Source organism: Anser cygnoides, chromosome 7 (genome assembly GCF_040182565.1).
Source record: "Anser cygnoides isolate HZ-2024a breed goose chromosome 7, Taihu_goose_T2T_genome, whole genome shotgun sequence".
NCBI lineage: Eukaryota > Metazoa > Chordata > Aves > Anseriformes > Anatidae > Anser > Anser cygnoides.
In genome coordinates, this window is record NC_089879.1 from 23288244 (window position 1) to 23311826 (window position 23583).

Here is a 23583-nt window from a genome sequence, read left to right on the forward strand (position 1 = left end):
GGGTTAGTCACAGAGCAGGGCTGAGCCCTATTTCCCTGGGGAGGGCCCGGCGTTGGGTTCATTTGCTCCCTTTTACCAGCACGACGCCAGTTTGCCACAAATCTGGGGCTGTTAATCAGGATGGGATTCTCCAAAAGGCTCTTTTCTCCTTTTTCTCAGTGGCTTCAGGGTTATTCAACTCTTCTCGTGTAATGTGTTCCACTGCACTGTTCCCTCCCACAACCAAAACCACACACCTTTATCAGGCAGACCCTTGGAACCTGAAGTTTAAAATCCAAGAACTTCTCTTATTAGAATGTAGAGAATGTAAGTACCTAGGATCTAAATTATTTAGAATAAATTGGGACTCACTGGTGAGCTGATGTTAAAGAAAACTTTTTAGATTATAAAAGATTCAGCTAAGAGATGTCGTTTTTGTAAAAACAAACAAAAAAAGGTGAGTTTACACATGCTGAATCCCTTGTTTGCAGCAAAAAAAAATAACCTGTTACTAGTCCCTAAAAGAACGGCAGTGTGCTTATTATTATTAGATTTTACTGTCTTTGTTACACTAATCCACAGAGTCCACAGAAGGTTCCCATACAATATTTGTGTCCTCCACAATATCAGAAGAGTATGAAAAAATCATATCAAAACGTTGTGCCAAGGTTACTAAAGGAAATACTGCATAGGGCTAGTCACAAGACCTTATCCCTCAGTAATACTTCTAATAAGTCTCTCGCAACCTGGTAACTCACCTCCCAGCACATCCCACCCTAGTCCCCTCTTTACCCAGTTTCTTATCTGCCTGAGCCAGCTTCTTATAATTCCTGTATTAATCTGCACCATCTCCACTTTAAATAATAATTTCCTCTGGGAACTGTACTGAATGAATGCTTCCTTGATATCTAGGCAGCTTAAGCTCACCGCATTACTGTAGTCTGAGACGTTCACCTCCTCAGCAAAAAGAAACATTAAGTCAGCCTGACAAATTCTCCTTCTAATCACAATTTTGCATTTTATCCCACTTTCCACTTTGATGATATTCTTGATTACTCTGTGTTCAAAACTTGTCCTAAGACATTACACAATGTTGCAATAACCTAATTTGCACGTACTTGGGGGATTTTTTTTTTTAATTCTTTTTGCACGTACGTTAGTATGCACCGGTCAAAGGCATCATCCCCATATTGCAACATACATTAAGAGTTTTTGCTACTAGACTCCTGTGGCCAGAGGTAAAATCTGAAAAGTAATTCATTCAGTTCCTACAACAGAGGTAACTAATAAAAATGACAGTTTTCCTATCCCTTACCCATCCGCACATAAATCACACAGACCCAGCAAAAACAACAACTCTCCTCTTGGTAGGAAGAAACAACTCAACTGGTCGTTTGGTATTCCAGCGTGGTTTTGCATTTTACTCCTTCAAGGGCAGTGTTATACCAATAGCAGAGCATTTAGAAGTGGAATGGAAGTACTGACAAGAGAAATGCACTGGGAAGAATTAGTTGATGTCATTTTTAGAACAACTGCTTAACATTGCTCATCAGGTTTTTAATTTGGTAATAGTTCAGACTTCATTTGTGTTTTCCATAGCAAATAATATTTTTCCACTGAAGTTCACATCACCAGCAGAGTTCACTGCAACATGTCAAGGAAGAAGGAATCTGAAATAATTCCACCTTCTCCTACCTTGCTGCTCTTTGTCTGAAATCCCGGACAAAAATTTACAAGTGAAAACACGACTTGAGGAGAGAGAACTCAGGTCATGGTACATATTTCCAACAAAAAGAACCACCTTTTCCCTGTGGTACAACAGAGTTGCTGAGCTGATTCCCATCTTGTGATTCAAATCAACACTTTAATTCTTGGTGAAATGGGGCGTACAGCAGACACCATTCCAAGAGCTTCCTATGGACAGATTTTCAATCACTTCCCCACAACATTTTCTAAGTTAATCTTTGAAGGACATGACTTATAGACACAAGTACATCACAGAAACATTATTCCCATCATACAACTCTATATGGACATTTCAACATATTCCTACTAAACTTAAAAAAAAAAACAACACTAGAAGTTAAGAAATGTAAGTTAAAAAAAAAAAAAGTAGTTTTCAGGAAACAGCAGTAGAAAAAGTGGGAAATAAAAGCAACAACCTTTCTAGAGGGGGACTGAGCTTCCAGGAATGCAGGTAATTAAATGGATTATTGGAGAGTGTATTTTGGAAAACGCTTTTACCAAAAGCACGTCCATATTAAAAGCAAAATTATGGTACCTTAATTGCACTTCTCAGCTCTTGTTGTTGAGATCATATGTTGATTTCCTGGAAAACAGAAAATACAGAATTAATCATGCTCATTACTTAAATTACTGATTAATAACAACATCTAGTATCACACTTTTTTTTTTTACTAAAACAGGTTTAAGCCTACAAAAGATACAGAAAAGAGCAGAATAGTTTTTGATATCTGCTATTTTATTCCTGATAAAGGCAGCTTCGAATAAGAAAAATAACAAGAAAACAATGCCTGAGGTTTTCACTGAAGTAGTTTACACATTTCCATGAAGGCTGCCAAGAAGAAACCAAGGAAAAATTCACAATAACTTTCTTTTATAGTATCTACCGTAAATTATATCTATCGGGCGTTTATCTGTAATTTCTTTAGACTCATATATGTTCTCTGTCATTCCCCAACCTAAAACATTTAACAATAAAACCTGTAGGGCACCTGTTTTTCCCTCTGGAGGAATCTCTCGGGCCTCCCCCTGGTAGCCTCTGGTGCCAAACTTTCAGAAGTGTGCCTGCTTACTACCTACCTGTCACCACGGTGGTACGTGAACGGAGCTGTTTGGAGAGTTTACTGAGTCGTTCAGAAAATTTGATGGCAAGTTCCCCATATTTAACATAATTCAGCCCTGAACATTTCCTGATGTAAAGCCCAAAATTGAAATCTGAAGCTACAGAATTGCACATGGTCTCCTTTGCAGACTGGGCACTCAGAGTGCACCTAAACCAAGCCTCTTTCAGACAGCTCCAGAATTAAGGAGTCACAGTGCACGTGGCACAACTGTCTTCTACACGGTGGGCCAAGCTCCACTTGATCCACTCCACCAAAATCACAGGGATGAAATTGAGTCAAGGCATCTGAACAGGACCTTCAGTTTGGTTGGATGTTTTAAACTCTTAGTGGTTGGCTTTGAAACTGAATTGTATAGTTGCTGGGATCATTTCACCTTTCTCAGCAAAATCCAGATCTTCACTAAGAGAGCATCTGTCAGCATTATTTTCAGGCAATTTCACGTGAAGCAAAGACATTTTGCAGGTTGCTGTTTTCTCTCTCATTTAAACATTCGTTAGTTATCTATGTAATAGGACTCAATTGGTTGGAATATTCAAAGAGCTATGACTCGAGCATAAAACAACAAAACTTATTCTCAGGCTGTTAATTGACAGCACAGAAGCTATTCATTACATTTGAGTTTGCCAGTTTGCCATGCTCTTAAAGCAGAAAAGAGGCAAATTTCGGTACAGTCGGTTTGCTTTGCATTAACTGAAACTGTTGTTCTGTTCTGAAGTGGAACAAATGCACGGTAGGTTGGGTAGTAAGGATTTGTAAAATAACTCAAGGCTTTTTAAGATTGATGGAAGTTTGTGGACGCTCGTGGATATTGTACTGACTCCAAACAAAATGTCACATGAAGGCAAACAAATTGGCATTTTATTAGCCTTCAAAAAAAGTATTTAAGTAAAAATGGGTAAACTTCACTAAGAGGGCACTGTGTGTGAGTGTAGGAATATATAAATTTTTCCCAGAATAGGTCAGACTGACCCATTCTCTCCATATCTTCCCATTTCTCTCCCTCTAATATATAAAATGTATACACAAAAAGAAGAAAAAAGAAAAAAAAAAGGAAAAAAAAAAAAAAAAAAAAACAGAACAAACCCAAGGAATAAACCATCTGCAGCTGATTACATCAAAAGTCTGCTTATATTTCTGAAGCAAGCAAACAGTTCTACTTAAATATATATAAATACTGCTTCCAGCAGGTAAACGTACTATTCAAACTTACTCCTAAAAAACACATATTCCCTCCTTGGTACAAAACTGGGGATGGGAGGGCAGCTGCTCATGGAGCCTGTGCACTGCTTAGTATGAGATACCGGATGGCTCTGGATGGTTAGCAATAATTCAGCATTCCACCAAAATAATTACATATTTCACCCCCAAAACCCTACAGCATTAAGGCTGCAATTAGTTTGTCCGGAGAATGCCCAGCCTTCCTGTGTGCAGAGGAACACCACGAATTGCATCACCATGGGAACGAGGCTCACCACTTTCTTTACCAACAACCTAATGCCTGTTGCCAGCAGATTTTAAGATAAACGATCGTCGTTTTACATCTGTGTAATGAAGATGCATCATGCCCTGTGCTGTTCACGCGCTGCACAACACCATTCCTCATGCTCATCACGGGCTTTTAGCTCTGCATATTATCTTCCAGAAACATAAGCTGTTCAGACTGTGGTCATTTTGAATTTTAACACGAAAAAGAGTGATGCTTCATCCCCAAGTTTTCTACAGCGCTTGAAGGTACCAGCACCGTACGGGCTGTGCCCTGACATCAGCTTGGGAGGGGATCAGCAGATGACAGCAGGCACCTGTAGCCATCTCATCGTCATGCTAGGAAATCTGGGCTTCTGGGCTGCACTTCACATCCCCACCATACCTGTGGCTCAAAGCTGGCAGCAGGTGGGCATTCTCACCCCTATGAGGGAGAGCCACTGGAACCAGGCTTCTCCCTTCAATTCCTCCAAAGGGAATTTCTTTCACATTCAAGAAAACTACTCTGAACTGACCCAAAATGCACTAAACTAAGAATCGAAGGATTCCTTCCCTTCAAAGCCAGGATGTTGCTCCAAAACAAATGCTAACTATTTACTCCCAGAAGGAAATGATGGGATATATGAAACTGCTAAAACAACTCCAGTATGGCAGAGTCAGGCAGGGATGTGCTTTTATACAGCTTAGTGCTCTCTCTTACCCTTGTCTGAAAGGATCATGTAATATGGAAGTCATCCCGGGAGACAAGAACTGGGGATCCCTCAGTTAGCAGGGATGACATGGTTATGCAGCACGCAGCCATTCAGCCCCCAAACCAACGTCCTAGCAAAGACTGGACAGACATTTGGCCTCTTATTTCTTCACTGTCCTTGCAGTGATGCAGGAATCAATGAAAGGCGTTCTGAAATCCTGCTGCCATCTTCCCTTGCCATCCTTGCCAGCAGATGTATACACTGCTATTAAATTACAGAGGAAGCACAAATTGCATGTTTGTGTAATCATTTCAAAATATTTTGCTGACTAAATACATTTTCCAGGCTGTAATTCAAGACTTGCTTAATTTCTACCATTGATAACTGCCTGAAAAACAAATCTTGTCATTAAATCTGAAACAATTTTTCAGTAAATTTCAAACATCCTAGTGTGGTTTTTTTTTTGAGAAAAGCTTTCCACTTCTTTCTTTGTAACACAATAAAATATTTCACCTGTAGGGGAAGAAAAGGACAAGTTTGAGAAGAGGAAAGGTTCAGACGACTCTGCTCTTGAGAACACCCACGAGTAATGTCAAAGCCCGAAAGGACAGGTTCAAACTGCAGTATTGCCCAGATGCTTACAATTTTTCGTTTTCTGAAGACTGATGAAATTGATGGGTAAGTACAAATGCCTCTAGTATATAAGAGATTCACTTCTCAGGCTTCCTGAAATAGGTTCCTGACCTGTTTCAATAGACATCTGCTGACTCTTCTGCCAAGTTGGTGTTACGAGCTTTCAACGTCCAGGACTTGGGTCTTTGATCCAGTGAAGTTGGTTCTATTTTCCTTCGTGCTGAAGGACTCACTGCCTCTGTGCATGTCTGTGTTCATTCAGTTTTAATAGCGAGATCTAGGCACTGCTTAGGTATGTCCTGCTGAAGACTGGTAGTATTTTTCCCAACTTTGCTTTACTGAACACACCTAATTGCAGACAGTGGTAGCCACAGGCAGGAATAAGGTGCAACCAGGTTTGGGGATGGGAAGCAGGTACCCGAGTAGAGGCAGCAGCAACAGGGATAAACTCAAGGGCACACCAAACTGAGGTGGAGTAGAACTGACCTTAAAATTCAGAGAATGAAAAATTCTTTGCTGTGAGGTCAATGTTTCAAACAAGGAGCCATGTGGGCAGATCAGGAAAACAAGAGCAGGAATCTGGACTGGGCAAGTAGGTGCCAGAGGAGGACCAAGGCCAGAGAGCAGGAGACAGGCGCAGGAGCCAAGGGCTAGAATGCAGGATCCCTGAGCACCGCGGCGCTAACAGCCTGAGAAAAGGGACCTGGCACAGGGTAGAAAAAGCTGACAAAGCACCACAGTGGCCAAGTTGTCTCTTTCCCAGTTTTGTTGGGCTTCCTGGTCCCTAGTCCCCTAGGAGGACGTTCACAGGAGGACTGCAACCCTAGAGCTCATAGGCCAGGCAAGGCTGCCTCACAGCGAGGTGTTCAGAGATGGCAAGGTGATGATTTCCACCCTACCTTCTGGTCGGTATGGCACTCTTTATCTCTTCCCTCCTGATGCTGCTGTGAGGCACCTGGCTGAGCTGTGCCACGCTCCATTGCTATATAACAGAACACAAAACAAATCTGTATCACATATCATACTGCAAAGCGAGGGAAACACCGCTCACCTCCAGTCTGGGTTAGTTTCCAGTTTGGGGTGATGCTGAACATCCGCCTACATGCTACAGGTACCTGGTCAGGGTTTCTGATTTGGGCTTGGTGTTCAGTTTAGTGGGCTCAATTCACCTGCTAGGACTAGGGTTAGAGGCAGAACAAGAAGGTGAGGGTCTGTGCCTAAGGTTTCTGGTTAGCAGGGAGTGTATGATGGGCTGAGTCTTAGCTAGGCCTTGGATTAGTTGAAGAGATCAGCGCTAGGCTTAGGGCTAGCGTTTCAAGCCTAGGGATCAGGGCTTGTACTTAGACTAAGGCTGGGTTCAGCTGTGAAGGTCTGACATTTAGAATTAAGATCAAGGGACTGGCGTAAGGGAGAGAGGTAAGATTCAAGCTAAGGGCTGGGGCTTCCATCTGGTGGTTACACGTCAGGTAAGGGCCTATCTGAAGGCCCCACAAGCACCCTCCCAGCCACATCACCTCCACCTGGGCCCCTCTGACCTCCTCCAAAGCTCCCGGCCCCAGATGCCCTTCACACCCTCACCTGCTGAAGGATCTGGTGGGACAGCAGAGCCCTCACCACCAGCACCTCACAATGCTCCCCGCCAACCAGCCCCCCAGCCCACCACGTCGCCTTCACCTGCAGCTCTTCTCTTCTCCTCACCTCTTCCCTTTCACTAAAATAAGTGACTCAGAAGTACTTTTAAAAGCTATCTTAAAAAATCAGCATGAAGAGCAGTGTTACCAAAACTAGCTAAAGAATGTGAATTCACATCTGCATGAGGTCAGAATCCTAAACCTCTCAGATATCTTTGAAAATTACCACCTTGAAGTAGGAAAACGTTGCCTACAATGACCCTTACAATACATATGTTTTCACACGTAACATCTGAGCAACCTCCATCTCCACACTTCTTTCAACTTCCAATATCGACTTTCTGTGCAGCTAGGATATATTCAGTATGTCAAAAAAATTGAGGAATATTTAACGTGTCTTTAAATACTCACAAAATCTGCTTTCTGCAGAGGCTAACCACTTTTTTTTCCCCTGCTCACAAGGAAAATCCAAGAACCAACACCACTAAGTAGCTTTGGGGTGCAGGGAGCTGATTTGCTTTGCAAATATTTTTCTCCTCTCCTGTAGAAGAAATGCTTGATTCTGCCTACAGAATATGCGTAAATGGAAGTTTTTATCAAGAAAAATACTAATAAAGCAATATTCTTTACAACAACTAAAACTTTTCTATTCTGTTTGTAAGTCGATATCCTCACCCGTCAGTAAGCAAAACTTACAGGTGCTGTTCCTAAAAAACTCTTAGGAAACCACCATCATCTAAAAGTCTCCATCATCTATTAATAAAATGTAACGAATATTACTCTGGCATTTTTATTACAACTTTGTTAAGTTCGAGGAATGAAAACTTGATTTACTGCAATCCTTTTCTGGAAAATCAGATGAGTCATGTTTCTTTTGGCATTGGAAAGTAAACTCGAGTCAAAGTAAGTGATTTGTTTTACCATTACTTCTTGCTTCCTATCTAAAATTTCATATATATTTATGTCAGCCTCTTTATAATGCATGTAAATGTTGGTTTCACATAACTGGTGAAACCTGGTTGACTGAACACAGGAGCAGCAATAAAATTCCAAAACTATAATCCCAGTTTTAATTTTTTTTTCAGTTTCCTGTCCTCTGTGCAACACAAACTCAATATATAACTCAACTGCATCTGAAGTACATGTCGATAATATATTATTTATAAACACCCCCCTCCCAGTAATTTTTAAAAAGCCTTTCTGATTTTTTTTCCTAAAGGCAGATAACTCAAAATTTCAGTGCCTTGGAAAAGGTTTACTTTTGGGGAGGATTTAATTTTTCTGCAAGGGATAGCATGTTTATTGCCTCTATAGAAGAAATCGATAAAACAGCTCTGTGTTTGTTCTGTATCCCTCAAAAGCCACTGTACCAGTTTACACTGCCTCACACCTCATCTCTTCAGGCACTGCTTTCTTTGACCAGATGTCTCATTGTATAATACAGTGCATTTTACAAAGTCATATAAATAATCTCAACAATCAACAGCCATGTTCCATCACACCCACAGCTTGCTGCAGAAACGGTTAGGCATAACACTACAAGGAACACCAGATGAGAAGACATACCTAGCAATAGATCCAGTTAGGTACAATGGAAGCTGAAGAGAGCAAGAAGCATGATTTTGAAAATTTGAGAATGAGACCTCAGCTCTGCAAAAACCTTGCTCTTCCACAACATCTATGAGGAGGTGTGTGTTTGGGAGATGGGATCTTCCCCAACCACAGCCTGAGCAGACCTTCCACATTCCTGTACGGACATTAGCTAGTACCATGTTCAAAATATATATTTATTTTATTTACGAAATACTTCAGTAAGTCAGCTCTCCTTACAGAAACATTCTCCAAAAATGGTGAATTGCTGCAAGTTTTAAGAGGCTGTCAGACAGCTCCTCTTTCCCTACAACTCTCCCCACTTCAGAAAGACAAGTCACCTCCAGACAGACTTCCCTAAAACCAGGCAATGTTAGAAAGCTGGCCCTGGGACAAGCTAATCACTGTGACATCTCTGAGTCCAGTGTCCTTCTATTATATCAGACACTTAAGGAAAATGCAGTAAAAACCAGACATCAAACTTGTCAGATTTTTTGAAACCCAAAGTGGGGTTCGTAATCCAAGCTACAGGTTACACTGATTCACCGTGGCAATCTGTAGTCTGTGAAAGCCCTGTCGTGGGATGATTTAATTGGTTTAGAAATATCACAAGAGAGAAGACAATAAAATGTTCTCAGGAGACATAAGAAAAAGTGGGCAGAATTTCATGATGTTCGGGATGCTTCTCAGAAATGTAAAGGACAAACAATTAAAATATATGCATATGCACATGCAATCTATCAGTAGTGCCTCTTCCCTTTGGTTTCTCTCAGCTCGTCATCTCTCATTCTTGCAGAAAAATCTGCCACTCTCCTGGTTTCTCCTGTTCTGCTCATAGGACCTTTCTCTGACTGACACTTTCTGTTCTTTACTACCCCAGTTGCAGAGCTGGTTTACAAGTCAGTACTGATTACATACACTGATCACTTCCCTCTAAAGACCCAAGATATCATCTATGAGCTGTGAGTATGAACATAACTCTCATGCTTTTTTAAAGCATACCAAAAAACAAAACAAACAAAAAAAATCCTTCACTTTCAGCAGCCAAGGCTTGGAGTACAGATTCTCCAAATATGCCCCCGGATGAATCCATCCTCAAGTGACAGAGGGGAATTCCTCTCCTCTGCTCTCTGCCCACACTGTACCAGGATTCAGCCAAAAAGCATCGTGCACTCACCCAGCAGCCTACCACATCCTTCCTCGTGGTGTAATATATCTGCAGCGTGTTGTTGAAGAAATCGGCTGTAACCTTGCTGGGAGAACAGCACCAAGTGCCACTGCAGACCAGCAGCAGAGAAGTACCAATATCCCATCTATCTTTTCTTTTGTCCTCATCTCCCTCATAAGGGAAGCTATGTGCTTTCAGAGTATGTTCTTTGCTGAGCATTACAGGAGATGGCATTTAGCTAATACAACACAGAATGCCGCCTTCCTCCGTCAGCGCCATCAGGGCCCAGAAAACCCTTGTTCCATTCAGAGGATGTCTTACTGCACAGAACAGATGGATCCTTCAAAACACAGGACAGCCCCAATGCTTTAACATAAGGAGAAATGCAGGCAGTATCTTCTACTATTCTTTTGCTTACTCGAGCTGGAAAGGCTTTGGCTCGATTACTACTGACTCCTTTACAAAAGCATAAAACGCGGTGCCAGCCCCTTCCAACAAAACGCTCTGAATTCATGGGGAGAGCAGTTGGAGAGAAACCCAGGGAGAAGACGAGACAGCAAACCCATCTGCACCCAGCTCCGGCAGCGAGGAGCTGCCCGTGCCCACGCGTCTCCCTGCCGCGGTCCTGCCGGGCACAGGGCCACCAGCATGCTCTGCTGTCTGCTTCCACCACAGGGAAACACATTTAACTGGTGGGTTGGGATCACTAGGCAAAAGAGAGGTTTCATGGGCTCTGGTGATCAACTCCATTGTGAGCTTTGCAGAAGTGATCAAAAGCATGGTTTTGTCCTCGACAAACACCGAGGAGAAACTGGGTAACAGCCTTTCTGCTACTACAGATGGGGTCCCCTCCTTACCTGCCTTTAAAAATCCTAGTCCAAAAGATTAGTCCAAAAGTCCAAAATCAGATTTGACCCCAAGTCTGAAAAAGTTCAAAAATATGCTGCCACCAGCCCTGTAGTCTTGCATGTTGATAGCATGTATTTTGTATGTTCTCTATGTAATGCACACTGGTAAGTGAGTATCTGGGGCATCTCCGCAATTCGTAAACCATCCCATCCAACAAATCATTTATTTAAGCACACAAAATGTTTCTTGCATTGCCTGACATTCCTGAAAACTAGAACAGAATCTAGGCTCTAGCATTAATACATCATGGCCAAATTAAAGCTTAGCAATGCATGAGCTGTTCAGATTTGTATTGAAATATGACAAATGTCAAAAACAGAGGAGGTCTCAAGATGACATTAGGTTTTACTTTTTAGATTTTCTCCCTGAAGACTACAGGACTGGGCAGTCAAGGGCTTTGCTTCACCACTCAGTTAAGAATATCTGGCTATAAATTTATGTTTCTCATCAAAGGAATTTCAGAATTGAAAAGTCATAAGGAATGCTCTTCTTGTCCCATTTCCACTTCTGGAATTACCTTATGTAAATATTAATTTACAGTCAAACTAATTTTTAAAAATGGTTTACATAAGCAGCTTTTCAGTCAATAAATTAACGCTGTCGGTTTTACAACATTTACATGCCTTGTTTATGTTACTTTGTTAATTTTATTGTAATTTAGTATTGATTAATAGCTCCATGGCTACAAAGTGTTTAAACAGTTATAACTCTTAATTATGCCATAGCATTGCTTAATAAAACAATACACTATTGGGACTAAATCAAATTAATTAAATTAATCTGTTACCCTCTTTTATGGGTAATTCAGTGCACAGATAAAAGCGGTCATGGAGTTGTTTTCATGGCAAGTAGCCTAAAAAGAACCTGCATACATTGGGGCTGGGAGCCCAAATCCACCCAGCATCTCCTCACCCATGGCCACCCTACAAAGGCGCCCTTCTTTAGCCCTATTAGCTATACAGAGCCACTTGATGTTTGGCATCGCTTTGCACTTGTCACGACTAAATTAGGGTTTAATTATTTCACGTCATTTCTTCATGCGCCAACACCATTTAACATCATAACCCTGTCCTTGTCAAGATGCTTCCAAACCTTTCTGAAGCTGGTCCCGTCCACACCTTTGAAACTCTAGTCAGTATTATGCCACACAAGTCAATGAAGAAAAAGAATTAAACTTGACAGCCTCACACTTAATACTTGTCACAAGCCCATGACAAACTTGCAAACACTCCTGAGTCACGGCACACACATAATGCAACAGGTCTGCATCCAGCCATGACCACGCTAGGGGTTCCTACCCTACCTCAGATCTGCCATGTTTGCTTCTGAGAATAGCAGACAGAGAACTTTTAAAAGAAAAAAAAATATATGTATATATATATATATATATATACACACAGTAATTTTACTACTGAATATATATCAGCTGTGTGCTTTAAAGCTAGGTGTTTAGAACAGATGCCAAGGGTCCCCTGTCAGACTTCTGCCACCTCTCCATCCCTAGTATGGGTCATGGTTCTGCTGATGCTTTAGGGGTAGTTTCATTGGTCTGGTGCCTTGAATATGAATCATGGCTCATTATTTTAGCTTTATGTATTCCTCCCTGCACCCTTGAATTATCCTCCTTAAAGTAGTGGAAAAACTCTGATTATATTTCCACTGCTTCTCTTGATGAGAAAAAGCATTTAATTAAACGTTTGTATAATGTTATTCAACACCTTTTTTTTTTTTCCAAAATGAGTACAATGCATTTTACACCTACCTAGGAACTAAACTCAATTTAAAAATACCTTAAGACATATATTTTACCCCACGGAGTGTCAAAACATTCACACCCGAAACCCCAAAGGCTGGCTCGTCTCTTCTGCCTCCGCTCCTTTTACGTTAGAAGGATGGGTGTCTTGGTGCATCACAGCCCTCTGACAGCCTGGCAGAGATGAAGCACAACTGCCCCACTTTTTGGAAAAAAAAAAAAAAAAGTTAGAAAAAGGAGCAGTTTGGCTATAAAGGATTTTGAGATGGCTAAACTGATATGACTTTCCAGCATTTTCTCACATATTTAATATTTGATAGGTGACACCTTTGTCCTAATCTTAATTTTAGATTTTTCTACCTCCACAAGATATTTGCAGAGAGAAAGTTTTATGCCTAAACATAACCACCTCTGTAGAATTTGTCCCTTCACTAATTATTTACTTTTGCTGCCTGTCCACAGGGCTTTACTGCAGTGATTCTTTAAGAGAACTCAAAAACAAGAATTCTGGAAAATGAAAGGCTGAAAACCACTAAACAGAAACACGTGTGGGGCTGGCATTACCTGGAGGTCTCAAATGTTGTGCAACTTCTTTACCTCAGCAATTACAGCACTTTTTATACCTGAGATGTTCGTGAACGAACTATTTTTTCAGGACTCTTCCTCCTCCTAAACTTATTTTGTCTGTTTATTTCTGTCTACTTGCTTGCTTGTTTTCTGTAGAACGAGGAATCAGTGAGGTTTTGGTTCTGTCTGTGCAGTAAGCTGTCACATAAGCAGCCAGGAAGGGTGGTGCTGAAGACAACCAAGTGCTGCAATCATAAAAAAACCTACACCACTTTTCCTGGGGGTTTTGTGTTCATGTGTTTCACATCCATCTTCTGTAACACGGGAGAAGATCTGTGCTGAGTGCCAGGGAGCTGCCCGCTCCACCCTGAGCCTCGCTGCCGCTCGGTTCAGGTTGAGTTTCCTCCCAGCTCCTCCAGCCCTGCCCGCAGGACCCCCCAAAATGTACTTGCCAGCCCTTTTCAGTGGTGAGCATGCCCCAGCCACCTCCCCGCCTCCCACATCGCAGAGATAAATTAGGAATCAACGCCTCTCCTGGAGAATGGTGTGGATGTGATTAGGAGGCCTTGTGATTGCTAATTAAGAGGGAGGAACGCAGCTGGGATCTGGGCTGGTTCACCCTGCGTTTGAAGCACAAGTGGAGGAGTGCCTAATGCTGCGGAAAAGCAAAGAGAGCAGACTTGAGTCTGAGAGGGGACCTCCCTGGCGACTCTCAGCAGTGCAGAAAGAAGCTCCCTAAATGACTCAGGCAAACACAAACGCTTGAGAAAAAAGAGCTCTCCAAACAGAAGTGCTGCCTGGTGCCTGCAGGGGCAGTTCAGAGGAGCCGCGCAGCCACTTGTGCAGCTCAGCTGCAAGCTGGCGCCTTGCTCCAGGACACCTAACGGGGCTGTAAGCACAGACCTCGCTATTACAGACCCCTAGGACCAAAGCAAACAGCTAATTACTAATTTAAGAAAGCCACTGCCCACAAATGAATGCGCTGTTGTGACATTTTAATTTACTGACTAAATACCAAGACTATTATAAGCACTTCATCAAAAATCTTTTTTCTCCTTGGGAACTTTATTGCTACAGTGATTTCTCATTTAGCAGGCAATGCTAGGCTGAGACAGCAGTAGGATCTTCTAGTCCATATGTGCCTTCCAGCCCGGTTTTACCCTTCTCCTCAGCAGGCATTATGCATTGCAGTTCTTTCCTGATGGGTATGCATCAGCTACAGGTTCAAGAGAGAACAGCTGGGGCACAAAGAGATTCTCTTAATGTTACTCTATCCTTAACTATTTTTCCTTTATATTCAGCAGTTAGAAATGCTTTATTTGTCACAGAGGAACACAGCCTGCTGCATTCAGTGATACGTGCAGATACTGGACGTCTGCTGCTGAAGCCACCGGGTCCAAGCCCTCCTGGTACGGCAGCGGTGCCATCTTCAGCGTGTGCACGGAGCTGGGCTGAAACTGCTCCCCTGCCCCCTGCTCCCTCCCTGCCAGGTCATCTTCTGCTCTGCACCCTTCTCAGCACAGGTTTAAAGGCAGGTGAGTCCCAAGAAGTCACCAGAAGACTATAAGGAGGTAGCATGGCTCTATGTCTGCAACAAGGTGTAGAGAGAGAAAGATGACAAAAGGAACCAAAGGAGAATAAGGAGAAAAGAAAAAAATGAAGAGTGCACCACAAAGCATATGGTTTGCAAAGAACAGCCTGACATTACGCTCAGATAGGACCGGCCATTAATCATTTATCTTTATCATCGTAATTATTCAAAATCGTTTCAGAGCTTGCCATCATCACAAGCAACTATTTAAATTTGGGAAGTGTGCAAGGTGTTGTACCTGCCTTGTCCTGCATTTGGTACAAAAGTAGTCATTTTTCCACTGAAAATTCCTACATAAAAGCAAATCTTAAATAGTAGCCTGAAAGTGTTTTAAGCTTCAGAGATCTGTTTTAGTAGCAGCCGAACGATGGTCCTGCCATTACGCTGGCTGCCAGGAGGTGACCTCATGCAACTGAAAAGCAAGCGAGAAACAGAAGGAAAAAAAAAAAAAAAAGAGAAGAAAAAAATAAAAAGAGAAAAAATAAAGCAGAGTTCCTCAGTGTTTGCTTTCTACAACTGCGTTGTTATGCTAAAGCATTTAGACCTATCAAAGAAACACAAGCACCCACACATACTCCAGCACTCACCATTTACCACACTGCCTTCCAGTGACAGCTAAATGCAGTCTGCCAGGACAGAGAAAGCTCTCCTTCACTCCTTCCTTTCAAGGATAACTTCCAGAACACCACATCCAGGCAGCTTACACCAAAAAGGAGGCCCCAAGAGTTTGTGAAACACCCCCCAGACGTGTTCAGGTACAACACACCTCGCAGTGTGTCCACCTAGGGACAGGATGGACTTTGTCCAGCTGCACACAGAGACGATGGCTTTCTCTGTTAACCCCAGGTCAAGGACTGAAAACTCAGCACATAAGACATTTCTGCTCTGGATCTCTGACCATGGCAGTACACGCTAACAAGCCATTTTACAACTTCTAAGTTTCATGCACTTGTACTTTCCTCTCAGTTTCTAGCAGGTCAGCAGCCACCTTTGTCTGTAATGCATCCATATAAACTGCCACCCAATTAGCTCAACAATTGGGGTAAAAAATAAATAATGATAATAATATCTCTTGTATTCCAGAAGCATACCAACCTCACCCAAAGAGCTTTTTCTTTATCCATTTTGTTTTAAACATGGCTAATAAAGAAGGCGACATCTCAGAGAGCCCCGCACAGGACAGAATTACTGACAGCATCAGAAGAGAGCCAACATCCACCAGGCAGTGTTTAGAAAACGAGTGAATTGATCTTGTTATATCAACTTTGAAACTGCCTTCTGTAGCACCCAGAGAGAGCTTGCCCTTCAGGCAGGTTTTTACGGGCTTTCACAGCTTTACTTTGATTGCTGTTGTAGCTGAAATATATAGCTTTAGTACGAGGGGATTATCTGTTATCCTACCCTTCGGGAGAACCTCATACTGTGACAAAGACTTTTCTCTGCTGCATCTCTTAAGTTTCAAAAAACTAACAAAAGTGCAGCACTTCTTGCTTTTGCTTTTTTTTCTTTTCTGATGTCCCTTCAGCCCCTTGAGGGCTCGGCAATCACTGAATGGTATTTAAAAATCACCGTATCTGAATCTTAATTTACTGATAAACTGGAATACGATGACATTTTGGGGTTTGTCTAGTGTCACACTGCTTGATATGGCCTTTATACTGTACCTTAGGGGAAAGAGCAGAGCCAGAAAGAACTAGCTCATGGCCCTGGAAATAAACAGCATTCTGCACTTCAGGTTCAATTGATTTCGGTATCCTCTGTCAAGCCTTACCCACAAGCATCACCCCTTGGTATCAACAAGCCCATTTAATCCCTTGCTGTGGTTTTGTGTATTCTCTCCTGCCTCCGAAAAAAATCTTCACCAACAGCAACTTCTCCCTGAGAGATGTAGCATCCTGCTAGTGAAATCACATCAGGCTGTCTGAACGCAGATCGCACAAATCAGGGCTCATTACAGAAGAGACACAGCAGGCAAACCCCGAGGGTTTGTGCCAAGCTTCATGGGCAGTCCCCAGGCTACCAACACCTCCAAAGGCACAAATGAGCAATCAGGGCATTTCTACTCTGAGCCCAGTTCAGATAACCTGGGTGGCGTCTTGGGAACACTTAAGCTTGTTCAGAGTTCAGCTGAAAAATGGGGGTCACTCATCTTGATGGAGGGGAGCAAGAGCAAGCGAGCAGCGAGCACAGGTCCTGGACCCTCCAGGGGGATGTAGGTTTGTGGGACTTGTTTCTGCAGCTTAGAACAGCATTTGTAAAGGACAACTGAAGATCTCAAGGTCATAATAGTGCACAATTAATTAGGGCTATATTAAATAATTTTCTAATACTAAAAGCAACCAGAACTTTTCTCGTCCCACCTCAATTCACTGGCTCTTGGATTCAGATATGAATACAGATACAGGAGGCAATATACCGTTCATGCTGCCCGCCTACAGGAATACACTGAGATGCATGAGAGTTTGAGCAGCCTCCACCACTTCTCCCCTTCTACCAGCAGCTTCTCCAGGGGCAAAAAGCATGTATTCATCCATGGAAGGTGACTTCTGTCTGCAAGTGCAAAGCTGATGAGGGGACAGAAAAATCTGCTTGAATGTTAAAGTAGGGAGGTGGAGAGAAAGAGACAAAACAGAAGTACATAATGCAGTACCTGTAAGAATACTCTTATGACAAACAGGCAAACAGGTTTACTGGGTTACATATCTGTTTTTTTTTTTTTTTTTTTTTTTACCCACTGACTTTACAAGACAAGGAGCTTTTCTAAGATACATGCTATGTGTCTTCTGCCTGTTTTCTTGTATTCTACAGAGCCAGCATTCCAAAAGAAGTGCTTTTGTTTCAAGGCACTTTTGTATTTTTAATTAATTTCCTGTATTTCAATGCCATGCAGAGAAGCAATATAAACTGGAAGGCAAAAGAAGTCTGGCGGCTAATCGCCCCTACACGAGAGAAAAAGACAGATGCACCCAGCCAGATCATAGGTCTGCTACAGCACTTCACCATAACTTAAGCTTGAGGATTCAGAGTACCTGCATGAATGTTATGGATGTTACATTTTTAAAAACAGATCATTTCTTCCCATTGTTATAATTTTGGTGGGATGTCATCTGAGTGTTTCATTCTCTCATCTTCCTTTTCAACAGAATGCTAAAAGGTAAGATTTTTGCGCTTCTACTAAATAATCAGAAGGAGAAAAACACTTTTCCATTGATTGTGGTGGGCATCCTATTAATGTTTCTGAATGCCCAGTTTTGACCTTCTTGCTCATGCTAACATCATCCTCAACATATGAATGCATGTGTAGATGTCAGTCTTGCAAGTCATCCCTAAGAGAAACCTGCCTCAATGTATGGCAAATAACAAGAGAAGTACACAAGAAAATCACTCGACGCATTGCCTGTCGCTTCTTTTTCACCATTCACTACAGAATTTCACTCAGAAAAAGTAGCTCCATTCATTGCTAATACACCTTCAACGGCAACTCCCGGTGGATAAAAAGATGAACCAGAGGAATTTTATTGAGAAAACTATATGAGATATTTTTATTATTTTTTTTAATCAGAATGAATATAAATTTGAAGCATAATAAAAACCAAATGCTTGTTTGAGTAAGAAGGAAAAACAATCAAAGAAACCAGTCATGTAGAAAACAATCCTTTCCAGTGGTAATTATGCCACTGTTCGAAACAGGTAGGCAAAAGATGGAACTTTGTGCAAGCCAGATTTTTGTCTTAACCTTATCATTTGCTCTCATCCAAAAATAAAACCCCTGCTCCAATCAAACCATAAAAATGCTCGTGTATCTGCCTTGGAAATGCAGTTGTACCTGCAGATAGGAGTTATTTCTAGAAAAGGATACTGGAGAAAGTATGAACGTGTGTGAAAAACCCAAGAGTTAGTGGAGGGAATGAATATGGAGGTTGCAGCTTTTCCCTTCCTAATATGTTTGCTTGCATCTGGATTCAGAACATGTTCAAAAGGAATACTCTGGTTTTGTTTCTTTTTTTTTTTTTTCCTTTTCTATGTAGCAATTGGATGTTTAGTAAAGCACGTTTTTACACTAATCCCATTCCTTTCAGGCACCCTCCTTTAATTGATCTCATTTCTGTGCAGTGCAACTTGTTTACTATCTACGAGAAATATAATTTCTTCTCATGCCACGCTGGGGGAACTGGTTTATGACCCAACTGTGCTAAATATGCTCTTACAATGAATTCTTTATTGTTAGCAAACATGATGCTCATGGTACTTTACAGTTAAATAATATCTAGTTTAAATAGAATATTTTACCATATTTACCCTTGAAAAGATCCTACGATACCACCCCTATCTAAATTTAAAAAGTGAATGCTATGACCCTTTTGTAGAACTTTCACTGAGCAAAATTAATAATGAAATTAAATGCAGAGAAAAATATTTCATTAGCTGAATCAGAGGTTATTTCTAGGAAAAAAACGCTCAATGCTGGCAATACAAAATGCTAAAATTCCCCTTGTTAAATTGCTCATTAAGCCTGTTTCAGAACTCATTTCCCCTCGGAGGAGAAGCAGCAGCAGTAACACAAATTCAAAGCGCACACCTCTCACCAGCCGCACGTGGGTGCAGACGTGCCTGCCTTAGCCACAGGCAAGGAATGAAGAAAGCCCTAAAACCCAAACCTTCGAGCACAGCTACACGTCAGATTGCCAAGAATGTCCTCCTCAGAGCGACCAGTGCTTTAACGCTTCTATACTCGTGGTTTTTCTTAGCACGGCACTAGCGATGGACTACCAGCTGTCCTGAGGGCTGAGAGGCAGCAGTTTACGGACACTGACCACAGCATAGCCAACGACCCAAGAAGAAGGACAATTTTCTGTCAAGTTTCTTCTTTTTTTTTTTTTCTTTTAAACTGAATCACAGCCCGAATCTGTGCCTCTGGTGCTGGCAGGGAATAATTATTTTAAAGCTCCTGAGGTTCGTGATACCATTACTCTGCATGGAAATCTGAGTCTCACTTTCAATTGCAGAAATCAAAAATAAAATTACTTAAAATTTATGTGGATGATTTTGGTGCTCTCATTCCAGTCACCACTTGTTCATGCCAGTCACTTTTCCCCATCCTCCTGGTGTCTGTGATGGCCTGCGAGGACTTCAGCCCCTGGCCCTGCAACTCCTGCCCCATTGGTGTCCCCCAGCCCCTGCCCTCCCACCCGCTGCCCCCAAAGCTCCCCCCTGCCCCAGCACCAGCAGGCTGATGGATTTCTTCCCTCGTTAGTTAACGAGGAAATCACCACAGACTGAAACTGGAAACAAAGCACACGCTGGGGGGACCTCTGGGATTTCCATCCTGCCTGTTTGGTTTGTAACTAATGAATGCGTTATAGACCTGAAGTAATGTAGGCTGCCTCCCCTTGCTAATTCAGAAAGAAAAATGCTCATTATATTTTTCCGTGGCATGGAAAACCCATCGCCCACAGAGCATACAAAAGTGATTTTAGGAAATGCCCAGAACTGGTGTTACAGAGTGACACATACTGGCTTCCCGGCATTCTCAGCAGACAGTGATTTGAACTGACAATCTGAAATCACGTTAATTAATAGTTTTAATTAAACCGTGAAAAATACAACCACATTAATGTGCCTGATAAACCAAGCTGCAAAGAGAGATGGGCTCATACATAAAATGCTGCAAGGTATGATTGCATACTATGATTATTAGAACTTACAAATCAGTTCCAACTATAAAACCATCGCTGAGAATAATTACAAGCCCAAAACAAACAAGTCATTTCAGTCTCATATCATGTAAGCTGTTATATTCATCTTTTTTTTTTTTCTTTTTTTTAATTAAGAAGTTACCTTAGAGGCCAAACTAGGAAAATCACACCCCAAAAATCTAACTATACAGTTGTTTTAACACAAACCTAAAAAGACCATTAAAATCTGCTATAAAACTGTACCCATACGTCTTTTCCCCATAACCAGTAATGTTACATAGAAAACATGCAATTGTGAAAAGCCTTCAGAACCATAAAAAGTACGAAAAATGCCACACAACTGAAAATACCTCTGAGATCACAAGGCTGGGGGAACATATCCAAACCATCCACAGGAAATAGTGCAAAGATCACCAAGGGAAAACCAGTAGCCCCTGACACTGCAAAATACGTCTGTATTTCTTTTACCATGGACACATGCAAGTACTAAACTCTAACAGGCTCACGTGGGTTTTCTCAGCAGACATTGGGTATCACAAGCTCAAGTAGCCTTCATGGTGGGGATTCTGTTTCCACCCCTTTGAAGACCAATGAAAATAAACCAAATTCCTCCTTTCTGCTCTCACTACTCACCCTTACAAGCTTTCCGCACGGCACACGCAGCCCATATACATCTCTTTCAGCTGACCACTCCAATGCAGGGCAGAGTAAAATGACCGGCTTCTCGAGGGGAACACCAATCTCTGCAGATCATCATCCTAACAGTGGTATAGGAACAAGCACGTACCAAATCACAACTTGAAAGTACCCTCCTGCAGGAACAGCATCAGCCCTGAAATAGGAAAAATTACCATGCAAATTACAGCAGCTAGCAAGATGTGTTCTTTACAAAGGTGTAACACTCTGATACATAAATACTCTGACTTCCTGGGAAAAGAAAGAAATTCATTATTCTACAGCAGTGTGAGCCTCGCAATTTAAATTAGATTTCAGTCTTAAAACATTTGACATTGGTATAACAGAAACAATAGTGTTGCAAACATACAGATGCAATTTCATACTCTTCCTCTGCACAATCAGACAGCATCAGGTTTGATGCTGCTGACTTGCACCAACGCAGGGGCAGGTTATGTGCACCTTACTAACAAATTCGGGAAGCAGCACTTTGGGTGCAGACCTTACAGCACCCCAAACCATTTCCCAATAAACATAACATGGTTTGTGGGCAAACAAGTTTCACCTCTCCTCCAGAAATATCACTTCAATGGTAATAACGAAAGCTATACTTAAATAATTCCTACATGAAGAAAAGGAGCGTATTTTATATGATATAAATAATCATTTTCCAGGGAAAGGACCTACAATGGGCATATACATTATGAAAACCAGAAACTGTGAAGTGCTCTTTTGCCATTGTGCTCCACAGCTAGAATGCTTATCGCCTATTTTGTAAAATACACGAGAATAATACACCAACAAAGGTGCCTGCAAATAGTAAGAAGGATGTGAAAGAGGTCGTAAGTGTATGGATACAGCTTAGCACCAACATCATGGTGTATTTTAATGAACAATACTGGTGAAAGAGCTTTACGAGAGGATACTATTTGGGTGAATGAGCCAATACCAGGATGACCATGAACCAGCAGCTACTGTGACACAGAGGAAGGCAGAGACAATCCTAGGGGACACCAGGAAAAGACAGAGAGAGAGGTGCCACCACAGTACAGGCCACAGAGAGTCAAAACACCGCAATCATGTTGCAAGAGGCACGCAGGAGGCTATTGAGAAGATGGGGAAAGCTCGCTGCGGTGTGTGCATCGCAGGCTGGGGACTGCTGCTGGTAGGAATGTTCCTGCATTAAATAGCAGGGAAGAAGAGGTGCTGCTCGAGCTCACCTCTTCTGCTTGTTTCACACAACAGCAAATAGCTATAAAGCGGGAATGATTCCACTGAGGCTGGAAATGAGAAAGATAACCACTTAGGGCTAGATTTACAGCCATCAGAGGGAAAGATTTCAGGAAAATGCCCCACTAGGAGCTAAAGGCAAAAACAAACAACTTGGAGATATACCACAAAAATGTTATGAATGACAGACCAAGCAGCCTCCTGCTGCCCCATCTGCATGGTTTGCAGGCATCCTTGGAAACTGCTTTCCTCACCCTCGGGTGCTGGAGCAGCTTTCGCTGCCGAACCTGCAAAGATAATGCTATCTGCTCTGCTGCTTGGAAACAGACCGAGGTCAGACGCTAACTGTATATATTCTTAACACCAAAAACATCGAATACATCTTTGTGCCCAGGGGCTGACCTCAATCTAGTTCTCATCAAAAGCCTATGAGGGAAAATAAATAATATCTGCACATATCTAGCCCCAGGTTCCCTGGAATTCCTTATTCACTTTTTCTACACTCAACTTCCCCTGCGTATGCAAGAGTCTTTACCAGTCAGAACCAGAACAGTATATAAAAGCTGGGGTAAAAATAGGAAGAAGATAAAAGGTGAAGACACCAGGATCCAAAATAAGTATAGCAGCTACTTCTTAAGGCCTTAAAAGCCAGATAAATTTACAGACATTTATTGTCTCCAAGGTACATTACAAAACTCCATTTCAATGGAGTCTCATCTGCTTCAAAGCTGCGTACAGAAGAAACTTCAAAAGGTAAGGATATATCATCATTCTGGAAATGAAGCTGCTATCCCAAGTCACATTAGTGCTGTTCATTCTCTGCAGAAATGAACCCCTAACTCACTCTCACTGGCTGACTCCTGCAGAGGAAACACCGTAAAATTTTCAGTATCCCGCAGGGCAAATGTCTGCGTGGCAAGATGCTGGGGAGTCATGGGAGACGTGAACCTTTAGCAACCTTCCCAGTGATGGTGTTTTATTACTGCCCTGCACCTGTGGCAGCCCAAACCACAGGCGTGTACTCATCGGCTGAACTTCAGGTGGACAGAGGTCAGCCAGGATCTTTGCAAAGATGTGAAGGGCATGCCTCCTTACACAGCCAATGTTTCAGAGCCTGGAA

The 23583-nt window shown here is 42.0% G+C and overlaps 1 protein-coding gene across 14 annotated transcripts in view; it reads right to left on the reverse strand.

The window, feature by feature from the left end:
- Positions 1–23583, reverse strand: part of PCDH15 (protocadherin related 15) — a 738695-nt gene that overhangs the window by 462940 nt on the left and 252172 nt on the right. For 13 of the 14 annotated variants that reach the window (XM_067000244.1, XM_067000234.1, XM_067000240.1 and 10 more), the window contains one exon: positions 2261–2308. The gene's annotated coding sequence lies outside the window, so the exon portion shown is untranslated. Of the gene's footprint in view, positions 1–2260; positions 2309–21191; positions 21391–23583 lie in introns of all 14 variants that reach the window. The other variant, XM_067000238.1, reaches the window with a different exon arrangement.